This window comes from Lepisosteus oculatus, unplaced genomic scaffold (assembly GCF_040954835.1).
Source record: "Lepisosteus oculatus isolate fLepOcu1 unplaced genomic scaffold, fLepOcu1.hap2 HAP2_SCAFFOLD_39, whole genome shotgun sequence".
Taxonomy (NCBI): Eukaryota; Metazoa; Chordata; class Actinopteri; order Semionotiformes; family Lepisosteidae; genus Lepisosteus; species Lepisosteus oculatus.
The window spans coordinates 3,186,711-3,210,741 of NW_027167923.1; the positions used below are offsets into that span (position 1 = coordinate 3,186,711).

The 24,031-nt window shown below is 36.6% G+C and overlaps 2 long non-coding RNA genes across 2 annotated transcripts; both read left to right on the forward strand.

Annotated features, from left to right (window-relative positions):
- Positions 1–16,609: 16,609 nt before the first annotated feature.
- On the forward strand, positions 16,610–17,533 carry LOC138227624 (uncharacterized). Its single transcript, XR_011185081.1, has 3 exons — positions 16,610–16,658; positions 17,069–17,165; positions 17,377–17,533. It is a non-coding gene; the product is annotated as an uncharacterized lncRNA (long non-coding RNA).
- A 4,729-nt stretch (positions 17,534–22,262) lies between these two features.
- Positions 22,263–23,113, forward strand: LOC138227636 (uncharacterized). Its single transcript, XR_011185085.1, has 3 exons — positions 22,263–22,312; positions 22,720–22,816; positions 23,028–23,113. It is a non-coding gene; the product is annotated as an uncharacterized lncRNA (long non-coding RNA).
- Positions 23,114–24,031: the final 918 nt, after the last annotated feature.

The window sequence follows — 24,031 nt, forward strand, 5'->3', positions numbered from 1 at the left end:
CAGACTCACAGCTGAAATTGCTGTGAAAAGGGCTTCTACCAAATATTAACATGTGGGTGAAAATGTATACAATTGTAATATTTCCTTTTTTCCCATGGAAAGTATAACATATGTGGTGTGAGAAAGAGGTCCTCATTTAATTGCATGAAACTCTGGTACTGGCGCAACAAACTGATCAAAGTTCAAGGGGGTATACGCTTTCTGTAGACACTTTATTTCCTCTTTTTCCATACTCTAAGAAATGATTTGGGAAACCTGTGGGACACTGGAGGTCATTATACATGAGCCTCTTTCTGCACCTTTTAAGCCATTGAAACCTAGTTGCCTTGTTACAAGGTCTAATATTACAGTAGGTGTGGTTTCCGTCTCCTAATTTCTGAGAATGATCAAATTGGGGAATAAATTGTAGGGAATACCACTCTTGCACTTCTAAGAAAAGACTATCTCAAATGAAACTCGCTATAGAAAGACATCTTGTTGAAAAATTCTTTATTTTTTGTCATTTCTAAAGAAAAAACATTCATCAAGTCCTTCACAAATGTTTTGTTTGTGACTTTCTCTGTTGTTCCCTTTCACACTCAACTGAACTATGTGTTATGTCTTGTAAACGTAATCAAACATTTCACTTAGGTGTGTGGGTTAACACAAACCCATATTGTATGAAACATTCAGTTTTTCATTCCCGTTTTTTCTAACAATTGCATCCATGCTAGGACTACAGTAAACAACACTTTTTACGAAAGTAAATGAAATTGTTCATTAAACAAGACACATTGTTTTAAATGTATGCAATACGACGACACTAAAAACAACACTGAAACTTTTTATTGAAATACTGGACGAGATTGTGCATATTCAATGGATTTCTCCTGGTGCTTTTTTTCATCAGTCTTTTCATATTCTTGTTCTCTACTCAGGTGTCTCCTGTTCCTTTGGTGATGTCTGCTGTACACACATGGCATCATACACTTGAGCAAAGTGTGATACCACCGTTTGTTCTTCTCCTAAAATAAAGATGAACATTGACAAAAGTCAGAAGCACTCTTTTCTTTGACAGACGAACAAACAATGCAAGAATAACCATACTCTCTGTTCCTTACTCATTCCTACCTACCTGTTTGACCACTTTGTCTGCTTCAGTCAGGACAGGGTGCTGGGGCTGACTCTGAGCAATCTGAGAAGAGCTCTCTGTGATCTTCTCCCCTACAGTGGCTACATTGTACTCTGTTTGAAATCCAGGTATTGCCTCCGGTAAGTTCCTCGGTCCTTTTTGGGACTTGAAAGGGTAGAATCATTTTGTGACTACATTTCATTGTCATGCACTGATATGTTCTGGTTTGTGTTCGATTACTGCAGGCGTTCAAGTACTTTCTTTTTGTTCTAGATTGGCAGTGTTTGAGATGGTAGGAACTTGTCATATTCTCAACTTATTTTCTCTATGAGACTCTGAATGCTCTGTAAACATACTATTTTAGCAATTCTTAGAAATCTGAAAGCACTGTTACCTGTATCATTTTTTGTCTTGGTAGTAGTATTGCAGCTCCAACATCAGCACTTAAATAATGGTTTGTGATGTTACTTGTCCTTGGAGTTAGTATACTCCTGAGAAGTCAAGAGAAATCTTACGTAAGCATTAATTATGTTTCACTTTTGAAAGCAAAGTACGTGTCAAGTACTTTGAAGGCATTTGTTGATACTTTTAAGCACTTTCGTTGATTATTATTATCCTTCAATTAGTTATTACAAGTCCAACATTCTTACATGATCTCACTCCATATTCAGAATGTGGGAATACAGTTGTTTTAAGGAAATGCCACTGAATAGATAGTAGCTGCACTCTACAAAGATGAATTTGCTAATTAATCAGTCAGGGACACAGCTTATACTTCAGTAGTCTTAGATCATGTAATGATTATTGTACTTTATAACTAGCAAAATCCCCATATCCTGTTCATTGCCCCTTTTTCAGTCATGTGGATTGACTTATGCCTGAAGTGGTTAATTCTCACCTTGACATCTCATAGAACAACTGAATCTCTACCAAGGGTGAATGTGTCCTTCCTCTTAATGTCTAAAAGAAAAGGTTAAAATTCATTGAAGCAAAATGCAACAACCCAAAATGTTGGGGAAGTCGTTTCCACAGTTATTTCATATGACAGTGCTTGGAGTGAAACTACATGACCATGGTGAAGTAGTAAAAACACTTTACCTTGTTCCTCCTGACTGATGTCCTTATGCGTGTTTTGCACAGTTGAGCGTTTTGTGTCTTGTCGTCTGTGTAGGCAACAGCCCTCTTCCCTGGGATAGAACTAGATGATATTTAGACACGTTAATTTGACTTCTCCATTGCTCACATTGATGTGGATATGATTATAATGCTCTGTTTTGTGGGCTTCCCAAGAAAACAATAAATCCCTTACTACTTGTTCGAAATGCAGTAGCACAGATCCTAACAAATACAAGAAAGAGAATATCATTCCTGTTTTGAAAAAACTTCACCGGTCACCTGTATTATCTAGGATAAATTTGAAAGTTCTTTTACTTGTTTTTAAAGCTTTAAGCGACCTAGCACGTCTGTACCTTACTGAATGTCTGTCTTCATATGTTCCTATACGTGACCTGAGATCTGCACATACTGGCCTACTGCAAATACCACATGTGAAATGCAGAAAGAGTGGAGAGGCTGCTTTTTGTTTTTATGCTTCTAAATTATGAAACTCACTTCCACTTTTTATTAGGCAGTCAAGCTCGGTACATTGTTTTAAAAAACATTTGAAAATGTTGCTTTTAGTTAAAGTGGTTCTTTGTTCTTTCTATTTCTGTTTCTTGTTTTAGTTCTCTTTAATTGTTCTTATTTTATTACGACTTTCCTAATTTGTATTTATTTAATTGACATGTATGTTGCTTTACTGTATTGCTGTATTTTCCTTTACAACTGAAAGTATATCTCTCAATTTTAATATTTTATTTTTACGCTTGGTTTTTAAAGCACCAAAGCACTATTTGTATGAAAGGTGCTCTATAAATAAAGTTTATTATTATTCTTTTTAATATTATTATTATACTTTGTTACATTTTTGGTTAGGACAAAGATTCTAGTAGAGGTGGCCTCTTTTACCCTGTTCCAAAAAATTGGAAAACTACCTTCAGAATACACTGACAATGACCATCTACTGTCTCCTCTAACTGTGTATTGTCATCATGCATATCTTGTGTATTATTTATTGTAGTTGGTTCTGTCATTCTGTAAAGAAGCCACCTTTCAAGGCACTATATAAAATAATGTTTGTTATTATTATTTATATTTTTCATCGTAAAATCTGGCGAAGAGTCTTAAGAGAATATCAAAGAACACGTTGCTCTTACCTTTCCATTCCAAGAAATGCCCTCAGCTCGGATTGCAGAGATTGACCTCTCTGTCTCAAATTCTGAGAAACATAGACTCGATTGAAAAATGACCATTTCCTAAGATTCACATAACATCACCAGTCAACATTTGCCACTTGACATCAATAGAAACCATAGAGTACATGACATTTCCAATCAGTTTTCTTTCAAGGTACAATAGCAATCGCCTTGCCAGAAGAGTTATACTGCGGTAGATAAATATTACAAATGTCAGATACACGCAGAGTTGTTTGGATTACTATGAAAAGATTGGCAAATATATTTATGTTCATTATATTTCTTGGAGTGACAGAGCTAAAGAGAAAAAAATACTTACCTTTATCTCTGCAGACAGGATCGCAAGGGATTCCCTTATACTGGGTTCCTATATAACAAATAATACATTATTCAAAAAACATGATATTTCTCTGTCCATTGGCAGCATTATTGTTTATCATTACAGTTTTAGTTAGCTTTAATTTTGGAAACCCCAAGTAAACATAGTTTGTGCCTTTCTCTGAACTTTTTGGCATTTCAATTCAGTTGTTTGTAAGCTTATTTTACAGTTGCTAGGTTGATGAAGTTCCTGAACTGTGCAGTATTTCTTTTGGGTTTGGTGCGAATCATATTCTAGCGGTTGGGGGAAAAAAGCACAGGTGCCATCCCACCATTAAACCCTGAAACTTACCTTAGCCGATTCTTCAACTAAACCAGACATGTTAACTAAGTGTTACAGTATGTTTCAAAGTGTGTATTTTAGCAAACACAACTGAAGTTCTGTTGTCTCCTTGGAGACACCTGGAACTGGTGTGATGCTGGTTCTATGACATCATTCGTTCTAAATGTAAATGCAGGTATTGGCACAACATAGTAAATTGATGTAAAGTTATGGATCCATTTATGATTTTCACTCAGTTTGAAAGAGTTCCTGTCGTGTGGTTAAACTTTGTGTTACGGAGGGTTAACTGGGGTTCTGGCTATTAGTTAGGCTTGGTCATTCAGTCATCTGGTTCATGAAATAGGAAGCTAAGAGATCTGTGTTTTAGTTTTACTGTTTGTTTTTGTTCCATAGAATAAGAAATGTTTCATTAATATTAGTAATAGAGTAGCTGTTTCTCTAAACAGTGTGTGTCAGTTTGCACTGCAGGTGTGCCAGGTAGAGACCATTTAAGAACGAAAAAATATGCTGTCATTTTCTGCCGTGGCTAATTTCTGTTAACCTTGTCTCTCACTCACTTTGATGAGCAAAATGTTCATACATAAAGCATACATTTCTGATTGGTCAGAAGAAGCTTCTTAACATATAAGGTATAAAGAAAGTCAGAAAGTTAGGCACTTAGGTCAGCCTTAGGCAGTTAACCAAGACCATAATCCGATAAGAAGCTATTCCCTTTCATGTTGCTAAATCACATGTAGGATACATGAGTTACACCTCCACTTAAGAGACCTTAAAGAGACCTTGGCCAGCCAGGAGTGTGGAAAACCGTAAAACAGTTCTTGAGGACCTAATTGTTAACTCTTAACAGGCAAAGGTTCCTTCAGTCCTATGAGAAATATTTTAGAATTGAACTAAAGTGTGTTTCCGATACAGGAGCATATGTCTGTCAGGGCCTGTTGGAGAGGCCCTGCGTGAGAACCCCTGGCTGCAGTTCCACATCCCCCTGAAAGTAAATAGAGCCATAAGCATGGAGCTAAGGACACTGCTCCAGGACATGCTGGCTGTCAATCCTGACCAGCGACCAGAAGCCATCCAGCTGAAGAAGCAAGTCAGGCAAGCCATGGGACGAGAGAAAACATCTTTGTAGTGACTGATAGCAAGATGTCCGTGACCAAGGGCAATTCTTCTGAGCTAAGTTTGATTTCATTTTTATGTCCCGAAAGGCCACTGCCTTTGTGCTGTAGATTTCTGATTTAGACGGGCATTTCTATGGACAACTTTGACTTTTCTGTGGGTCCAATGAAAATATTTTTTTTACTTATTCTTTGCTACAGTTTTCGAAAGTTTAAAGACATTCACTGAGTTGACGATAAAGGAAAAGTTTCATCTTTCACCTCTTCGAAGGTAGGCCGGTCAGAGGTACAATATATGTCTTCATGTCTTCATCCTCCATGTTTGTAACTACAGGTTTCACAGTGTTGAGCTAAGACACAAAAACACCTACAAGTGGCAGTTCCAAATGTATCAAATGTATAAACCTGGGCTGAAAAAGTGTGTACAGTATATACTCTGTGTAGGTCTGATAAAAGTATTCGAGTCAAAGTGTCATATGGATACAAATTCTCATGATTTTGTATTGTGTGTTTTTTCTCTGTTCTGCTTTATTGAAAGAAATCAGATGCTCTTCCTGAAACTTACCTTAGCTGATTCTTCAGCTAAACCAGACAGACTTCTGAAATTCTCAAATATTATCAAATCTTGTTGGTGCAGAGGTGGTGGAGCCCATTACCAACAGACTCACAGCTGAAATTGCTGTGAAAAGGGCTTCTACCAAATATTAACATGGGGGTGAAAATGTATACAATTGTAATATTTCCTTTTTTCCCATTGAAAGTATAACATATGTGGTGTGAGAAAGAAGTCCTCATTTAATTGCAAGAAACTCTGGCACTGGCGCAACAAACTGATCAAAGTTCAAGGGGGTATACGCTTTCTGTAGACACTTTATTTCCTCTTTTTCCATACTCTAAGAAATGATTTGGGAAACCTGTGGGACACTGGAGGTCATTATACATGAGCCTCTTTCTGCACCTTTTAAGCCATTGAAACCTAGTTGCCTTGTTACAAGGTCTAATATTACAGTAGGTGTGGTTTCCGTCTCCTAATTTCTGAGAATGATCAAATTGGGGAATAAGTTGTAGGGAATACCACTCTTGCACTTCTAAGAGAAGACTATCTCAAATGAAACTCGCTATAGAAAGACATCTTGTTGAAAAATTCTTTATTTTTTGTAATTTCTAAAGAAAAAACATTCATCAAGTCCTTCACAAATGTTTTGTTTGTGACTTTCTCTGTTGTTCCCTTTCACACTCAACTGAACTATGTGTTAAGTCTTGTAAACGTAATCAAACATTTCACTTAGGTGTGTGGGTTAACACAAACCCATATTGTATGAAACATTCAGTTTTTCATTCCCGTTTTTTCTAACAATTGCATCCATGCTAGGACTACAGTAAACAACACTTTTTACAAAAGTAAATGAAATTGTTCATTAAACAAGACAAATTGTTTTAAATGTATGCAATACGACGACACTAAAAACAACACTGAAACTTTTTATTGAAATACTGTACGAGTTTGTGCATATTCAATGGATTTCTCCTGGTGCTTTTTTTCATCAGTCTTTTCATATTCTTGTTCTCTACTCAGGTGTCTCCTGTTCCTTTGGTGATGTCTGCTGTACACACATGGCATCATACACTTGAGCAAAGTGTGATACCACTGTTTGTTCTTCTCCTAAAATAAAGATGAACATTGACAAAAGTCAGAAGCACTCTTTTCTTTGACAGACGAACAAACAATGCAAGAATAACCATACTCTCTGTTCCTTACTCATTTCTACCTACCTGTTTGACCACTTTGTCTGCTTCAGTCAGGACAGGGTGCTGGGGCTGACTCTGAGCAATCTGAGAAGAGCTCTCTGTGATCTTCTCCCCTACAGTGGCTACATTGTACTCTGTTTGAAATCCAGGTATCGCCTCCGGTAAGTTCCTCGGTCCTTTTTGGGACTTGAAAGGGTAGAATCATTTTGTGACTACATTTCCTTGTCATGCACTGATATGTTCTGGTTTGTGTTCGATTACTGCAGGCGTTCAAGTACTTTCTTTTTGTTCTAGATTGGCAGTGTTTGAGATGGTAGGAACTTGTCATATTCTCAACTTATTTTCTCTATGAGACTCTGAATGCTCTGTAAACATACTATTTTAGCAATTCTTAGAAATCTGAAAGCAGTGTTACCTGTATCATTTTTTGTCTTGGTAGTAGTATTGCAGCTCCAACATCAGCACTTAAATAATGGTTTGTGATGTTACTTGTCCTTGGAGTTAGTATACTCCTGAGAAGTCAAGAAAAATCTTACGTAAGCATTAATTATGTTTCACTTTTGAAAGCAAAGTACGTGTCAAGTACTTTGAAGGCATTTGTTGATACTTTTAAGCACTTTCGTTGATTATTATTATCCTTCAATTAGTTATTACAAGTCCAACATTCTTACATGATCTCACTCCATATTCAGAATGTGGGAATACAGTTGTTTTAAGGAAATGCCACTGAATAGATAGTAGCTGCACTCTACAAAGATGAATTTGCTAATTAATCAGTCAGGGACACAGCTTATACTTCAGTAGTCTTAGATCATGTAATGATGATTATTGTACTTTATAACTAGCAAAATCCCCATATCCTGTTCATTGCCCCTTTTTCAGTCATGTGGATTGACTTATGCCTGAAGTGGTTAATTCTCACCTTGACATCTCATAGAACAACTGAATCTCTACCAAGGGTGAATGTGTCCTTCCTCTTAATGTCTAAAAGAAAAGGTTAAAATTCATTGAGCAAAATGCAACAACCCAAAATGTTGGGGAAGTCGTTTCCACAGTTATTTCATATGGCAGTGCTTGGAGTGAAACTACATGACCATGGTGAAGAAGTAAAAACACTTTACCTTGTTCCTCCTGACTGATGTCCTTATGCGTGTTTTGCACAGTTGAGCGTTTTGTGTCTTGTCGTCTGTGTAGGCAACAGCCCTCTTCCCTGGGATAGAACTAGATGATATTTAGACACGTTAATTTGACTTCTCCATTGCTCACATTGATGTGGATATGATTATAATGCTCTGTTTTGTGGGCTTCCCAAGAAAACAATAAATCCCTTACTACTTGTTCGAAATGCAGTAGCACAGATCCTAACAAATACAAGAAAGAGAATATCATTCCTGTTTTGAAAAAACTTCACCGGTCACCTGTATTATCTAGGATAAATTTGAAAGTTCTTTTACTTGTTTTTAAAGCTTTAAGCGACCTAGCACGTCTGTACCTTACTGAATGTCTGTCTTCATATGTTCCTATACGTGACCTGAGATCTGCACATACTGGCCTACTGCAAATACCACATGTGAAATGCAGAAAGAGTGGAGAGGCTGCTTTTTGTTTTTATGCTTCTAAATTATGAAACTCACTTCCACTTTTTATTAGGCAGTCAAGCTCGGTACATTGTTTTAAAAAACATTTGAAAATGTTGCTTTTAGTTAAAGTGGTTCTTTGTTCTTTCTATTTCTGTTTCTTGTTTTAGTTCTCTTTAATTGTTCTTATTTTATTACGACTTTCCTAATTTGTATTTATTTAATTGACATGTATGTTGCTTTACTGTATTGCTGTATTTTCCTTTACAACTGAAAGTATATCTCTCAATTTTAATATTTTATTTTTACGCTTGCTTTTTAAAGCACCAAAGCACTATTTGTATGAAAGGTGCTCTATAAATAAAGTTTATTATTATTCTTTTTAATATTATTATTATACTTTGTTACATTTTTGGTTAGGACAAAGATTCTAGTAGAGGTGGCCTCTTTTACCCTGTTCCAAAAAATTGGAAAACTACCTTCAGAATACACTGACAATGACCATCTACTGTCTCCTCTAACTGTGTATTGTCATCATGCATATCTTGTGTATTATTTATTGTAGTTGGTTCTGTCATTCTGTAAAGAAGCCACCTTTCAAGGCACTATATAAAATAATGTTTGTTATTATTATTTATATTTTTCATCGTAAAATCTGGCGAAGAGTCTTAAGAGAATATCAAAGAACACGTTGCTCTTACCTTTCCATTCCAAGAAATGCCCTCAGCTCGGATTGCAGAGATTGACCTCTCTGTCTCAAATTCTTAGAAACATAGACTCGATTGAAAAATGACCATTTCCTAAGATTCACATAACATCACCAGTCAACATTTGCCACTTGACATCAATAGAAACCATAGAGTACATGACATTTCCAATCAGTTTTCTTTCAAGGTACAATAGCAATCGCCTTGCCAGAACAGTTATACTGCGGTAGATAAATATTACAAATGTCAGATACACGCAGAGTTGTTTGGATTACTATGAAAAGATTGGCAAATATATTTATGTTCATTATATTTCTTGGAGTGACAGAGCTAAAGAGAAAAAAATACTTACCTTTATCTCTGCAGACAGGATCGCAAGGGATTCCCTTATACTGGGTTCCTATATAACAAATAATACATTATTCAAAAAACATGATATTTCTCTGTCCATTGGCAGCATTATTGTTTATCATACAGTTTTAGTTAGCTTTAATTTTGGAAACCCCAAGTAAACATAGTTTGTGCCTTTCTCTGAACTTTTTGGCATTTCAATTCAGTTGTTTGTAAGCTTATTTTACAGTTGCTAGGTTGATGAAGTTCCTGAACTGTGCAGTATTTCTTTTGGGTTTGGTGCGAATCATATTCTAGCGGTTGGGGGAAAAAAGCACAGGTGCCATCCCACCATTAAACCCTGAAACTTACCTTAGCCGATTCTTCAACTAAACCAGACATGTTAACTAAGTGTTACAGTATGTTTCAAAGTGTGTATTTTAGCAAACACAACTGAAGTTCTGTTGTCTCCTTGGAGACACCTGGAACTGGTGTGATGCTGGTTCTATGACATCATTCGTTCTAAATGTAAATGCAGGTATTGGCACAACATAGTAAATTGATGTAAAGTTATGGATCCATTTATGATTTTCACTCAGTTTGAAAGAGTTCCTGTCGTGTGGTTAAACTTTGTGTTACGGAGGGTTAACTGGGGTTCTGGCTATTAGTTAGGCTTGGTCATTCAGTCATCTGGTTCATGAAATAGGAAGCTAAGAGATCTGTGTTTTAGTTTTACTGTTTGTTTTTGTTCCATAGAATAAGAAATGTTTCATTAATATTAGTAATAGAGTAGCTGTTTCTCTAAACAGTGTGTGTCAGTTTGCACTGCAGGTGTGCCAGGTAGAGACCATTTAAGAACCCAAAAATATGCTGTCATTTACTGCCGTGGCTAATTTCTGTTAACCTTGTCTCTCACTCACTTTGATGAGCAAAATGTTCATACATAAAGCATACATTTCTGATTGGTCAGAAGAAGCTTCTTAACATATAAGGTATAAAGAAAGTCAGAAAGTTAGGCACTTAGGTCAGCCTTAGGCAGTTAACCAAGACCATAATCCGATAAGAAGCTATTCCCTTTCATGTTGCTAAATCACATGTAGGATACATGAGTTACACCTCCACTTAAGAGACCTTAAAGAGACCTTGGCCAGCCAGGAGTGTGGAAAACCATAAAACAGTTCTTGAGGACCTAATTGTTAACTCTTAACAGGCAAAGGTTCCTTCAGTCCTATGAGAAATATTTTAGAATTGAACTAAAGTGTGTTTCCGATACAGGAGCATATGTCTGTCAGGGCCTGTTGGAGAGGCCCTGCGTGAGAACCCCTGGCTGCAGTTCCACATCCCCCTGAAAGTAAATAGAGCGATAAGCATGGAGCTAAGGACACTGCTCCAGGACATGCTGGCTATCGATCCTGACCAGCGACCAGAAGCCATCCAGCTGAAGAAGCAAGTCAGGCAAGCCATGGCACGAGAGAAAACATCTTTGTAGTGACTGATAGCAAGATGTCCATGACCAAGGGCAATTCTTCTGAGCTAAGTCGGATTTCATTTTTATGTCCCGAAAGGCCACTGCCTTTGTGCTGTAGATTTCTGATTTAGACGGGCATTTCTATGGACAACTTTGACTTTTCTGTGGGTCCAATGAAAATATTTTTTTTTACTTATTCTTTGTTACAGTTTTCGAAAGTTTAAAGACATTCACTGAGTTGACGATAAAGGAAAAGTTTCATCTTTCACCTCTTGGAAGGTAGGCCGGTCAGAGGTACAATATATTTCTTCATGTCTTCATCCTCCATGTTTGTAACTACAGGTTTCACAGTGTTGAGCTAAGACACAAAAACACCTACAAATGGCAGATCCAAATGTATAAACCTGGGCTGAAAAAGTGTGTACAGTATATACTCTGTGTAGGTCTGATAAAAGTATTCGAGTCAAAGTGTCATATGGATACAAATTCTCATGATTTTGTATTGTGTGTTTTTTCTCTGTTCTGCTTTATTGAAAGAAATCAGATGCTCTTCCTGAAACTTACCTTAGCTGATTCTTCAGCTAAACCAGACAGACTTCTGAAATTCTCAAATATTATCAAATCTTGTTGGTGCAGAGGTGGTGGAGCCCATTACCAACAGACTCACAGCTGAAATTGCTGTGAAAAGGGCTTCTACCAAATATTAACATGTGGGTGAAAATTTCCTTTTTTCCCTTTGAAAGTATAACATATGTGGTGTGAGAAAGAGGTCCTCATTTAATTGCATGAAACTCTGGCACTGGCGCAACAAACTGAACAAAGTTCAAGGGGGTATACGCTTTCTGTAGACCCTTTATTTCCTTTTTCCATACTCTAAGAAATGATTTGGGAAACCTGTGGGACACTGGAGGTCATTATACATGAGCCTCTTTCTGCACCTTTTAAGCCATTAAAACCTAGTTGCCTTGTTACAAGGTCTAATATTACAGTAGGTGTGGTTTCCCTCTCCTAATTTCTGAGAATGATCAAATTGGGGAATAAGTTGTAGGGAATACCACTCTTGCACTTCTAAGAAAAGACTATCTCAAATGAAACTCGCTATAGAAAGACATCTTGTTGAAAAATTCTTTATTTTTTGTCATTTCTAAAGAAAAAACATTCATCAAGTCCTTCACAAATGTTTTGTTTGTGACTTTCTCTGTTGTTCCCTTTCACACTCAACTGAACTATGTGTTATGTCTTGTAAACGTAATCAAACATTTCACTTAGGTGTGTGGGTTAACACAAACCCATATTGTATGAAACATTCAGTTTTTCATTCACGTTTTTTCTAACAATTGCATCCATGCTAGGACTACAGTAAACAACACTTTTTACTAAAGTAAATCAAATTGTTCATTAAACAAGACACATTGTTTTAAATGTATGCAATACGACGACACTAAAAACAACACTGAAACTTTTCATTGAAATACTGGACGAGATTGTGCATATTCAATGGATTTCTCCTGGTGCTTTTCAGAAGCACTCTTTTCTTTGACAGACAAACCAAACAATGCAAGAATAACCATACTCTCTGTTCCTTACTCATTTCTACCTACCTGTTTGACCACTTTGTCTGCTTCAGTCAGGACAGGGTGCTGGGGCTGACTCTGAGCAATCTGAGAAGAGCTCTCTGTGATCTTCTCCCCTACAGTGGCTACATTGTACTCTGTTTGAAATCCAGGTATTGCCTCCGGTAAGTTCCTCGGTCCTTTTTGGGACTTGAAAGGGTAGAATCATTTTGTGACTACATTTCCTTGTCATGCACTGATATGTTCTGGTTTGTGTTCGATTACTGCAGGCGTTCAAGTACTTTCTTTTTGTTCCAGATTGGTAGTGTTTGAGATGGTAGGAACTTGTCATATTCTCAACTCTGAATGCTCTGTAAACATACTATTTTAGCAATTCTTAGAAATCTGAAAGCAGTGTTACCTGTATCATTTTTTGTCTTGGTAGTAGTATTGCAGCTCCAACATCAGCACTTAAATAATGGTTTGTGATGTTACTTGTCCTTGGAGTTAGTATACTCCTGAGAAGTCAAGAGAAATCTTACGTAAGCATTAATTATGTTTCACTTTTGAAAGCAAAGTACGTGTCAAGTACTTTGAAGGCATTTGTTGATACTTTTAAGCACTTTCGTTGATTATTATTATCCTTCAATTAGTTATTACAAGTCCAACATTCTCTACATGATCTCACTCCATATTCAGAATGTGGGAATACAATTGTTTTAAGGAAATGCCACTGAATAGATAGTAGCTGCACTCTACAAAGATGAATTTGCTAATTAATCAGTCAGGGACACAGCTTATACTTCAGTAGTCTTAGATCATGTAATGATGATTATTGTACTTTATAACTAGCAAAATCCCCATATCCTGTTCATTGCCCCTTTTTCAGTTATGTGGATTGACTTATCCCTGAAGTGGTTAATTCTCACCTTGACATCTCATAGAACAACTGAATCTCTACCAAGGGTGAATGTGTCCTTCCTCTTAATGTCTAAAAGAAAAGGTTAAAATTCATTGAAGCAAAATGCAACAACCCAAAATGTTGGGGAGGTCGTTTCCACAGTTATTTCATATGACAGTGCTTGGAGTGAAACTACATGACCATGGTGAAGAAGAAAAAACACTTTAACTTGTTCCTCCTGACTGATGTCCTTATGCGTGTTTTGCACAGTTGAGCGTTTTGTGTCTTGTCGTCTGTGTAGGCAACAGCCCTCTTCCCTGGGATAGAACTTTACGGTTTTCTACACTCCTGGCTGGCCAAGGTCTCTTTAAGGTCTGTTAAGTGGAGGTGTAACTCATGTATCCTACATGTGATTTAGCAACATGAAAGGGAATAGCTTCTTATCGGATTATGGTCTTGGTTAACTGCCTAAGGCTGACCTAAGTGCCTAACTTTCTGACTTTCTTTATACCTTATATGTTAAGAAGCTTCTTCTGACCAATCAGAAATCTATGCTTTATGTATGAACATTTTGCTCATCAAAGTGAGTGAGAGACAAGGTTAACAGAAATTAGCCACGGCAGTAAATGACAGCATATTTTTGGGTTCTTAAATGTCTCTACCTGGCACACCTGCAGTGCAAACTGACACACACTGTTTAGAGAAACAGCTACTCTATTACTAATATTAATGAAACATTTCTTATTCTATGGAACAAAAACAAACAGTAAAACTAAAACACAGATCTCTTAGCTTCCTATTTCATGAACCAGATGACTGAATGACCAAGCCTAACTAGTAGCCAGAACCCCAGTTAACCCTCCGTAACACAAAGTTTAACCACACGACAGGAACTCTTTCAAACTGAGTGAAAATCATAAATGGATCCATAACTTTACATCAATTTACTATGTTGTGCCAATACCTGCATTTACATTTAGAACGAATGATGTCATAGAACCAGCATCACACCAGTTCCAGGTGTCTCCAAGGAGACAACAGAACTTCAGTTGTGTTTGCTAAAATACACACTTTGAAACATACTGTAACACTTAGTTAACATGTCTGGTTTAGTTGAAGAATCGGCTAAGGTAAGTTTCAGGGTTTAATGGTGGGATGGCACCTGTGCTTTTTTCCCCCAACCGCTAGAATATGATTCGCACCAAACCCAAAAGAAATACTGCACAGTTCAGGAACTTCATCAACCTAGCAACTGTAAAATAAGCTTACAAACAACTGAATTGAAATGCCAAAAAGTTCAGAGAAAGGCACAAACTATGTTTACTTGGGGTTTCCAAAATTAAAGCTAACTAAAACTGTAATGATAAACAATAATGCTGCCAATGGACAGAGAAATATCATGTTTTTTGAATAATGTATTATTTGTTATATAGGAACCCAGTATAAGGGAATCCCTTGCGATCCTGTCTGCAGAGATAAAGTTAAGTATTTTTTTCTCTTTAGCTCTGTCACTCCAAGAAATATAATGAACATAAATATATTTGCCAATCTTTTCATAGTAATCCAAACAACTCTGCGTGTATCTGACATTTGTAATATTTATCTACCGCAGTATAACTCTTCTGGCAAGGCGATTGCTATTGTACCTTGAAAGAAAACTGATTGGAAATGTCATGTACTCTATGGTTTCTATTGATGACAAGTGGCAAATGTTGACTGGTGATGTTATGTGAATCTTAGGAAATGGTCATTTTTCAATCGAGTCTATGTTTCTCAGAATTTGAGACAGAGAGGTCAATCTCTGCAATCCGAGCTGAGGGCATTTCTTGGAATGGAAAGGTAAGAGCAACGTGTTCTTTGATATTCTCTTAAGACTCTTCGCCAGATTTTACGATGAAAAATATAAATAATAATAACAAACATTATTTTATATAGTGCCTTGAAAGGTGGCTTCTTTACAGAATGACAGAACCAACTACAATAAATAATACACAAGATATGCATGATGACAATACACAGTTAGAGGAGACAGTAGATGGTCATTGTCAGTGTATTCTGAAGGTAGTTTTCCAATTTTTTGGAACAGGGTAAAAGAGGCCACCTCTACTAGAATCTTTGTCCTAACCAAAAATGTAACAAAGTATAATAATAATATTAAAAAGAATAATAATAAACTTTATTTATAGAGCACCTTTCATACAAATAGTGCTTTGGTGCTTTAAAAACCAAGCGTAAAAATAAAATATTAAAATTGAGAGATATACTTTCAGTTGTAAAGGAAAATACAGCAATACAGTAAAGCAACATACATGTCAATTAAATAAATACAAATTAGGAAAGTCGTAATAAAATAAGAACAATTAAAGAAACTAAAAAAAGAAACAGAAATAGAAAGAACAAAGAACCACTTTAACTAAAAGCAACATTTTCAAATGTTTTTTAAAACAATGTACCGAGCTTGACTGCCTAATAAAAAGTGGAAGTGAGTTTCATAATTTAGAAGCATAAAAACAAAAAGCAGCCTCTCCACTCTTTCTGCGTTTCACATGTGGTATTTGCAGTAGGCCAGTATGTGCAGATCTCAGGTCACGTATAGGAACATATGAAGACAGACATTCAGTAAGGTACAGACGTGCTAGGTCGCTTAAAGCTTTAAAAACAAGTAAAAGAACTTTCAAATTTATCCTAGATAATACAGGTGACCAGTGAAGTTTTTTCAAAACAGGAATGATATTCTCTTTCTTGTATTTGTTAGGATCTGTGCTACTGCATTTCGAACAAGTAGTAAGGGATTTATTGTTTTCTTGGGAAGCCCACAAAACAGAGCATTATAATCATATCCACATCAATGTGAGCAATGGAGAAGTCAAATTAACTTGTCTAAATATCATCTAGTTCTATCCCAGGGAAGAGGGCTGTTGCCTACACAGACGACAAGACACAAAACGCTCAACTGTGCAAAACACGCATAAGGACATCAGTCAGGAGGAACAAGTTAAAGTGTTTTTTCTTCTTCACCATGGTCATGTAGTTTCACTCCAAGCACTGTCATATGAAATAACTGTGGAAACGACCTCCCCAACATTTTGGGTTGTTGCATTTTGCTTCAATGAATTTTAACCTTTTCTTTTAGACATTAAGAGGAAGGACACATTCACCCTTGGTAGAGATTCAGTTGTTCTATGAGATGTCAAGGTGAGAATTAACCACTTCAGGCATAAGTCAATCCACATGACTGAAAAAGGGGCAATGAACAGGATATGGGGATTTTGCTAGTTATAAAGTACAATAATCATCATTACATGATCTAAGACTACTGAAGTATAAGCTGTGTCCCTGACTGATTAATTAGCAAATTCATCTTTGTAGAGTGCAGCTACTATCTATTCAGTGGCATTTCCTTAAAACAACTGTATTCCCACATTCTGAATATGGAGTGAGATCATGTAAGAATGTTGGACTTGTAATAACTAATTGAAGGATAATAATAATCAACGAAAGTGCTTAAAAGTATCAACAAATGCCTTCAAAGTACTTGACACGTACTTTGCTTTCAAAAGTGAAACATAATTAATGCTTACGTAAGATTTCTCTTGACTTCTCAGGAGTATACTAACTCCAAGGACAAGTAACATCACAAACCATTATTTAAGTGCTGATGTTGGAGCTGCAATACTACTACCAAGACAAAAAATGATACAGGTAACACTGCTTTCAGATTTCTAAGAATTGCTAAAATAGTATGTTTACAGAGCATTCAGAGTTGAGAATATGACAAGTTCCTACCATCTCAAACACTGCCAATCTGGAACAAAAAGAAAGTACTTGAACGCCTGCAGTAATCGAACACAAACCAGAACATATCAGTGCATGACAAGGAAATGTAGTCACAAAATGATTCTACCCTTTCAAGTCCCAAAAAGGACCGAGGAACTTACCGGAGGCAATACCTGGATTTCAAACAGAGTACAATGTAGCCACTGTAGGGGAGAAGATCACAGAGAGCTCTTCTCAGATTGCTCAGAGTCAGCCCCAGCACCCTGTCCTGACTGAAGCAGACAAAGTGGTCAAACAGGTAGGTAGAAATGAGTAAGGAACAGAGAGTATGGTTATTCTTGCATTGTTTGGTTTGTCTGTCAAAGAAAAGAGTGCTTCTGAAAAGCACCAGGAGAAATCCATTGAATATGCACAATCTCGTCCAGTATTTCAATGAAAAGTTTCAGTGTTGTTTTTAGTGTCGTCGTATTGCATACATTTAAAACAATGTGTCTTGTTTAATGAACAATTTGATTTACTTTAGTAAAAAGTGTTGTTTACTGTAGTCCTAGCATGGATGCAATTGTTAGAAAAAACTTGAATGAAAAACTGAATGTTTCATACAATATGGGTTTGTGTTAACCCACACACCTAAGTGAAATGTTTGATTACGTTTACAAGACATAACACATAGTTCAGTTGAGTGTGAAAGGGAACAACAGAGAAAGTCACAAACAAAACATTTGTGAAGGACTTGATGAATGTTTTTTCTTTAGAAATGACAAAAAATAAAGAATTTTTCAACAAGATGTCTTTCTATAGCGAGTTTCATTTGAGATAGTCTTTTCTTAGAGGTGCAAGAGTGGTATTCCCTACAACTTATTCCCCAATTTGATCATTCTCAGAAATTAGGAGACGGAAACCACACCTACTGTAATATTAGACCTTGTAACAAGGCAACTAGGTTTTAATGGCTTAAAAGGTGCAGAAAGAGGCTCATGTATAATGACCTCCAGTGTCCCACAGGTTTCCCAAATCATTTCTTAGAGTATGGAAAAAGAGGAAATAAAGGGTCTACAGAAAGCGTATACCCCCTTGAACTTTGTTCAGTTTGTTGCGCCAGTGCCAGAGTTTCATGCAATTAAATGAGGACCTCTTTCTCACACCACATATGTTATACTTTCAAAGGGAAAAAAGGAAATTTTCACCCACATGTTAATATTTGGTAGAAGCCCTTTTCACAGCAATTTCAGCTGTGAGTCTGTTGGTAATGGGCTCCACCACCTCTGCACCAACAAGATTTGATAATATTTGAGAATTTCAGAAGTCTGTCTGGTTTAGCTGAAGAATCAGCTAAGGTAAGTTTCAGGAAGAGCATCTGATTTCTTTCAATAAAGCAGAACAGAGAAAAAACACACAATACAAAATCATGAGAATTTGTATCCATATGACACTTTGACTCGAATACTTTTATCAGACCTACACAGAGTATATACTGTACACACTTTTTCAGCCCAGGTTTATACATTTGATACATTTGGAACTGCCACTTGTAGGTGTTTTTGTGTCTTAGCTCAACACTGTGAAACCTGTAGTTACAAACATGGAGGATGAAGACATGAAGACATATATTGTACCTCTGACCGGCCTACCTTCGAAGAGGTGAAAGATGAAACTTTTCCTTTATCGTCAACTCAGTGAATGTCTTTAAACTTTCGAAAACTGTAGCAAAGAATAAGTAAAAAAAAATATTTTCATTGGACCCACAGAAAAGTCAAAGTTGTCCATAGAAATGCCCGTCTAAATCAGAAATCTACAGCACAAAGGCAGTGGCCTTTCGGGACATAAAAATGAAATCAGACTTAGCTCAGAAGAATTGCCCTTGGTCATGGACATCTTGCTATCAGTCACTACAAAGATGTTTTCTCTCGTGCCATGGCTTGCCTGACTTGCTTCTTCAGCTGGATGGCTTCTGGTCGCTGGTCAGGATCGACAGCCAGCATGTCCTGGAGCAGTGTCCTTAGCTCCATGCTTATCGCTCTATTTACTTTCAGGGGGATGTGGAACTGCAGCCAGGGGTTCTCACGCAGGGCCTCTCCAACAGGCCCTGACAGACATATGCTCCTGTATCGGAAACACACTTTAGTTCAATTCTAAAATATTTCTCATAGGACTGAAGGAACCTTTGCCTGTTAAGAGTTAACAATTAGGTCCTCAAGAACTGTTTTATGGTTTTCCACACTCCTGGCTGGCCAAGGTCTCTTTAAGGTCTCTTAAGTGGAGGTGTAACTCATGTATCCTACATGTGATTTAGCAACATGAAAGGGAATAGCTTCTTATCGGATTATGGTCTTGGTTAACTGCCTAAGGCTGACCTAAGTGCCTAACTTTCTGACTTTCTTTATACCTTATATGTTAAGAAGCTTCTTCTGACCAATCAGAAATGTATGCTTTATGTATGAACATTTTGCTCATCAAAGTGAGTGAGAGACAAGGTTAACAGAAATTAGCCACGGCAGTAAATGACAGCATATTTTTTTGTTCTTAAATGGTCTCTACCTGGCACACCTGCAGTGCAAACTGACACACACTGTTTAGAGAAACAGCTACTCTATTACTAATATTAATGAAACATTTCTTATTCTATGGAACAAAAACAAACAGTAAAACTAAAACACAGATCTCTTAGCTTCCTATTTCATGAACCAGATGACTGAATGACCAAGCCTAACTAATAGCCAGAACCCCAGTTAACCCTCCGTAACACAAAGTTTAACCACACGACAGGAACTCTTTCAAACTGAGTGAAAATCATAAATGGATCCATAACTTTACATCAATTTACTATGTTGTGCCAATACCTGCATTTACATTTAGAACGAATGATGTCATAGAACCAGCATCACACCAGTTCCAGGTGTCTCCAAGGAGACAACAGAACTTCAGTTGTGTTTGCTAAAATACACACTTTGAAACATACTGTAACACTTAGTTAACATGTCTGGTTTAGTTGAAGAATCGGCTAAGGTAAGTTTCAGGGTTTAATGGTGGGATGGCACCTGTGCTTTTTTCCCCCAACCGCTAGAATATGATTCGCACCAAACCCAAAAGAAATACTGCACACTTCAGGAACTTCATCAACCTAGCAACTGTAAAATAAGCTTACAAACAACTGAATTGAAATGCCAAAAAGTTCAGAGAAAGGCACAAACTATGTTTACTTGGGGTTTCCAAAATTAAAGCTAACTAAAACTGTAATGATAAACAATAATGCTGCCAATGGACAGAGAAATATCATGTTTTTTGAATAATGTATTATTTGTTATATAGGAACCCAGTACAAGGGAATCCCTTGCGATCCTGTCTGCAGAGATAAAGGTAAGTATTTTTTTCTCTTTAGCTCTGTCACTCCAAGAAATATAATGAACATAAATATATTTGCCAATCTTTTCATAGTAATCCAAACAACTCTGCGTGTATCTGACATTTGTAATATTTATCTACCGCAGTATAACTGTTCTGGCAAGGCGATTGCTATTGTACCTTGAAAGAAAACTGATTGGAAATGTCATGTACTCTATGGTTTCTATTGATGTCAAGTGGCAAATGTTGACTGGTGATGTTATGTGAATCTTAGGAAATGGTCATTTTTCAATCGAGTCTATGTTTCTCAGAATTTGAGACAGAGAGGTCAATCTCTGCAATCCGAGCTGAGGGCATTTCTTGGAATGGAAAGGTAAGAGCAACGTGTTCTTTGTCATTCTCTTAAGACTCTTCGCCAGATTTTACGATGAAAAATGTAAATAATAATAACAAACATTATTTTATATAGTGCCTTGAAAGGTGGCTTCTTTAAAGAATGACAAAACCAACTACAATAAATAATACACAAGATATGCATGATTACAATACACAGTTAGAGGAGACAGTAGATGGTCATTGTCAGTGTATCCTGAAGGTAGTTTTCCAATTTTTTGGAACGGGGTAAAAGAGGCCACCTCTACTAGAATCTTTGTCCTAACCAAAAATGTAACAAAGTATAATAATAATATTAAAAATAATAATGATAAACTTTATCTATAGAGCACCTTTCATACAAATAGTGCTTTGGTGCTTTAAAAACCAAGCGTAAAAATAAAATATTAAAATTGAGAGATATACTTTCAGTTGTAAAGGAAAATACAGCAATACAGTAAAGCAACATACATGTCAATTAAATACATAAAAATAAGGAAAGTCGTAATAAAATAAGAACAATTAAAGAGAACTAAAAAAAGAAACAGAAATAGAAAGAACAAAGAACCACTTTAACTAAAAGCAACATTTTCAAATGTTTTTTAAAACAATGTACCGAGCTTGACTGCCTAATAAAAAGTGGAAGTGAGTTTCATAATTTGGAAGCATAAAAACAAAAAGCAGCCTCTCCACTCTTTCTGCATTTCACATGTGGTATTTGCAGTAGGCCAGTATGTGCAGATCTCAGGTCACGTATAGGAACATATGAAGACAGACATTCAGTAAGGTACAGACGTGCTAGGTCGCTTAAAGCTTTAAAAACAAGTAAAAGAACTTTCAAATTTATCCTAGATAATACAGGTGACCAGTGAAGTTTTTTCAAAACAGGAATGATATTCTCTTTCTTGTATTTGTTAGGATCTGTGCTACTGCATTTCGAACAAGTAGTAAGGGATTTATTGTTTTCTTGGGAAGCCCACAAAACAGAGCATTATAATCATATCCACATCAATGTGAGCAATGGAGAAGTCAAATTAACGTGTCTAAATATCATCTAGTTCTATCCCAGGGAAGAGGGCTGTTGCCTACACAGACGACAAGACACAAAACGCTCAACTGTGCAAAACACGCATAAGGACATCAGTCAGGAGGAACAAGGTAAAGTGTTTTTTCTTCTTCACCATGGTCATGTAGTTTCACTCCAAGCACTGTCATATGAAATAACTGTGGAAACGACCTCCCCAACATTTTGGGTTGTTGCATTTTGCTTCAATGAATTTTAACCTTTTCTTTTAGACATTAAGAGGAAGGACACATTCACCCTTGGTAGAGATTCAGTTGTTCTATGAGATGTCAAGGTGAGAATTAACCACTTAATAAGTCAATCCACATAACTGAAAAAGGGGCAATGAACAGGATATGGGGATTTTGCTAGTTATAAAGTACAATAATCATCATTACATGATCTAAGACTACTGAAGTATAAGCTGTGTCCCTGACTGATTAATTAGCAAATTCATCTTTGTAGAGTGCAGCTACTATCTATTCAGTGGCATTTCCTTAAAACAATTGTATTCCCACATTCTGAATATGGAGTGAGATCATGTAGAGAATGTTGGACTTGTAATAACTAATTGAAGGATAATAACAATCAACGAAAGTGCTTAAAAGTATCAACAAATGCCTTCAAAGTACTTGACACGTACTTTGCTTTCAAAAGTGAAACATAATTAATGCTTACGTAAGATTTCTCTTGACTTCTCAGGAGTATACTAACTCCAAGGACAAGTAACATCACAAACCATTATTTAAGTGCTGATGTTGGAGCTGCAATACTACTACCAAGACAAAAAATGATACAGGTAACACTGCTTTCAGATTTCTAAGAATTGCTAAAATAGTATGTTTACAGAGCATTCAGAGTTGAGAATATGACAAGTTCCTACCATCTCAAACACTGCCAATCTAGAACAAAAAGACAGTACTTGAACGCCTGCAGTAATCGAACACAAACCAGAACATATCAGTGCATGACAAGGAAATGTAGTCACAAAATGATTCTACCCTTTCAAGTCCCAAAAAGGACCGGGGAACTTACCGGAGGCGATACCTGGATTTCAAACAGAGTATAATGTAGCCACTGTAGGGGAGAAGATCACAGAGAGCTCTTCTCAGATTGCTCAGAGTCAGCCCCAGCACCCTGTCCTGACTGAAGCAGACAAAGTGGTCAAACAGGTAGGTAGAAATGAGTAAGGAACAGAGAGTACGGTTATTCTTGCATTGTTTTGTTCGTCTGTCAAAGAAAAGAGTGCTTCTGACTTTTGTCAATGTTCATCTTTATTTTAGGAGAAGAACAAACGGTGGTATCACACTTTGCTCAAGTGTATGATGCCATGTGTGTACAGCAGACATCACCAAAGGAACAGGAGACACCTGAGTAGAGAACAAGAATATGAAAAGACTGATGAAAAAAAGCACCAGGAGAAATCCATTGAATATGCACAATCTCGTACAGTATTTCAATAAAAAGTTTCAGTGTTGTTTTTAGTGTCGTCGTATTGCATACATTTAAAACAATGTGTCTTGTTTAATGAACAATTTCATTTACTTTCGTAAAAAGTGTTGTTTACTGTAGTCCTAGCATGGATGCAATTATTAGAAAAAACGGGAATGAAAAACTGAATGTTTCATACAATATGGGTTTGTGTTAACCCACACACCTAAGTGAAATGTTTGATTACGTTTACAAGACATAACACATAGTTCAGTTGAGTGTGAAAGGGAACAACACAGAAAGTCACAAACAAAACATTTGTGAAGGACTTGATGAATGTTTTTTCTTTAGAAATTACAAAAAATAAAGAATTTTTCAACAAGATGTCTTTCTATAGCGAGTTTCATTTGAGATAGTCTTTTCTTAGAAGTGCAAGAGTGGTATTCCCTACAATTTATTCCCCAATTTGATCATTCTCAGAAATTAGGAGACGGAAACCACACCTACTGTAATATTAGACCTTGTAACGAGGCAACTAGGTTTCAATGGCTTAAAAGGTGCAGAAAGAGGCTCATGTATAATG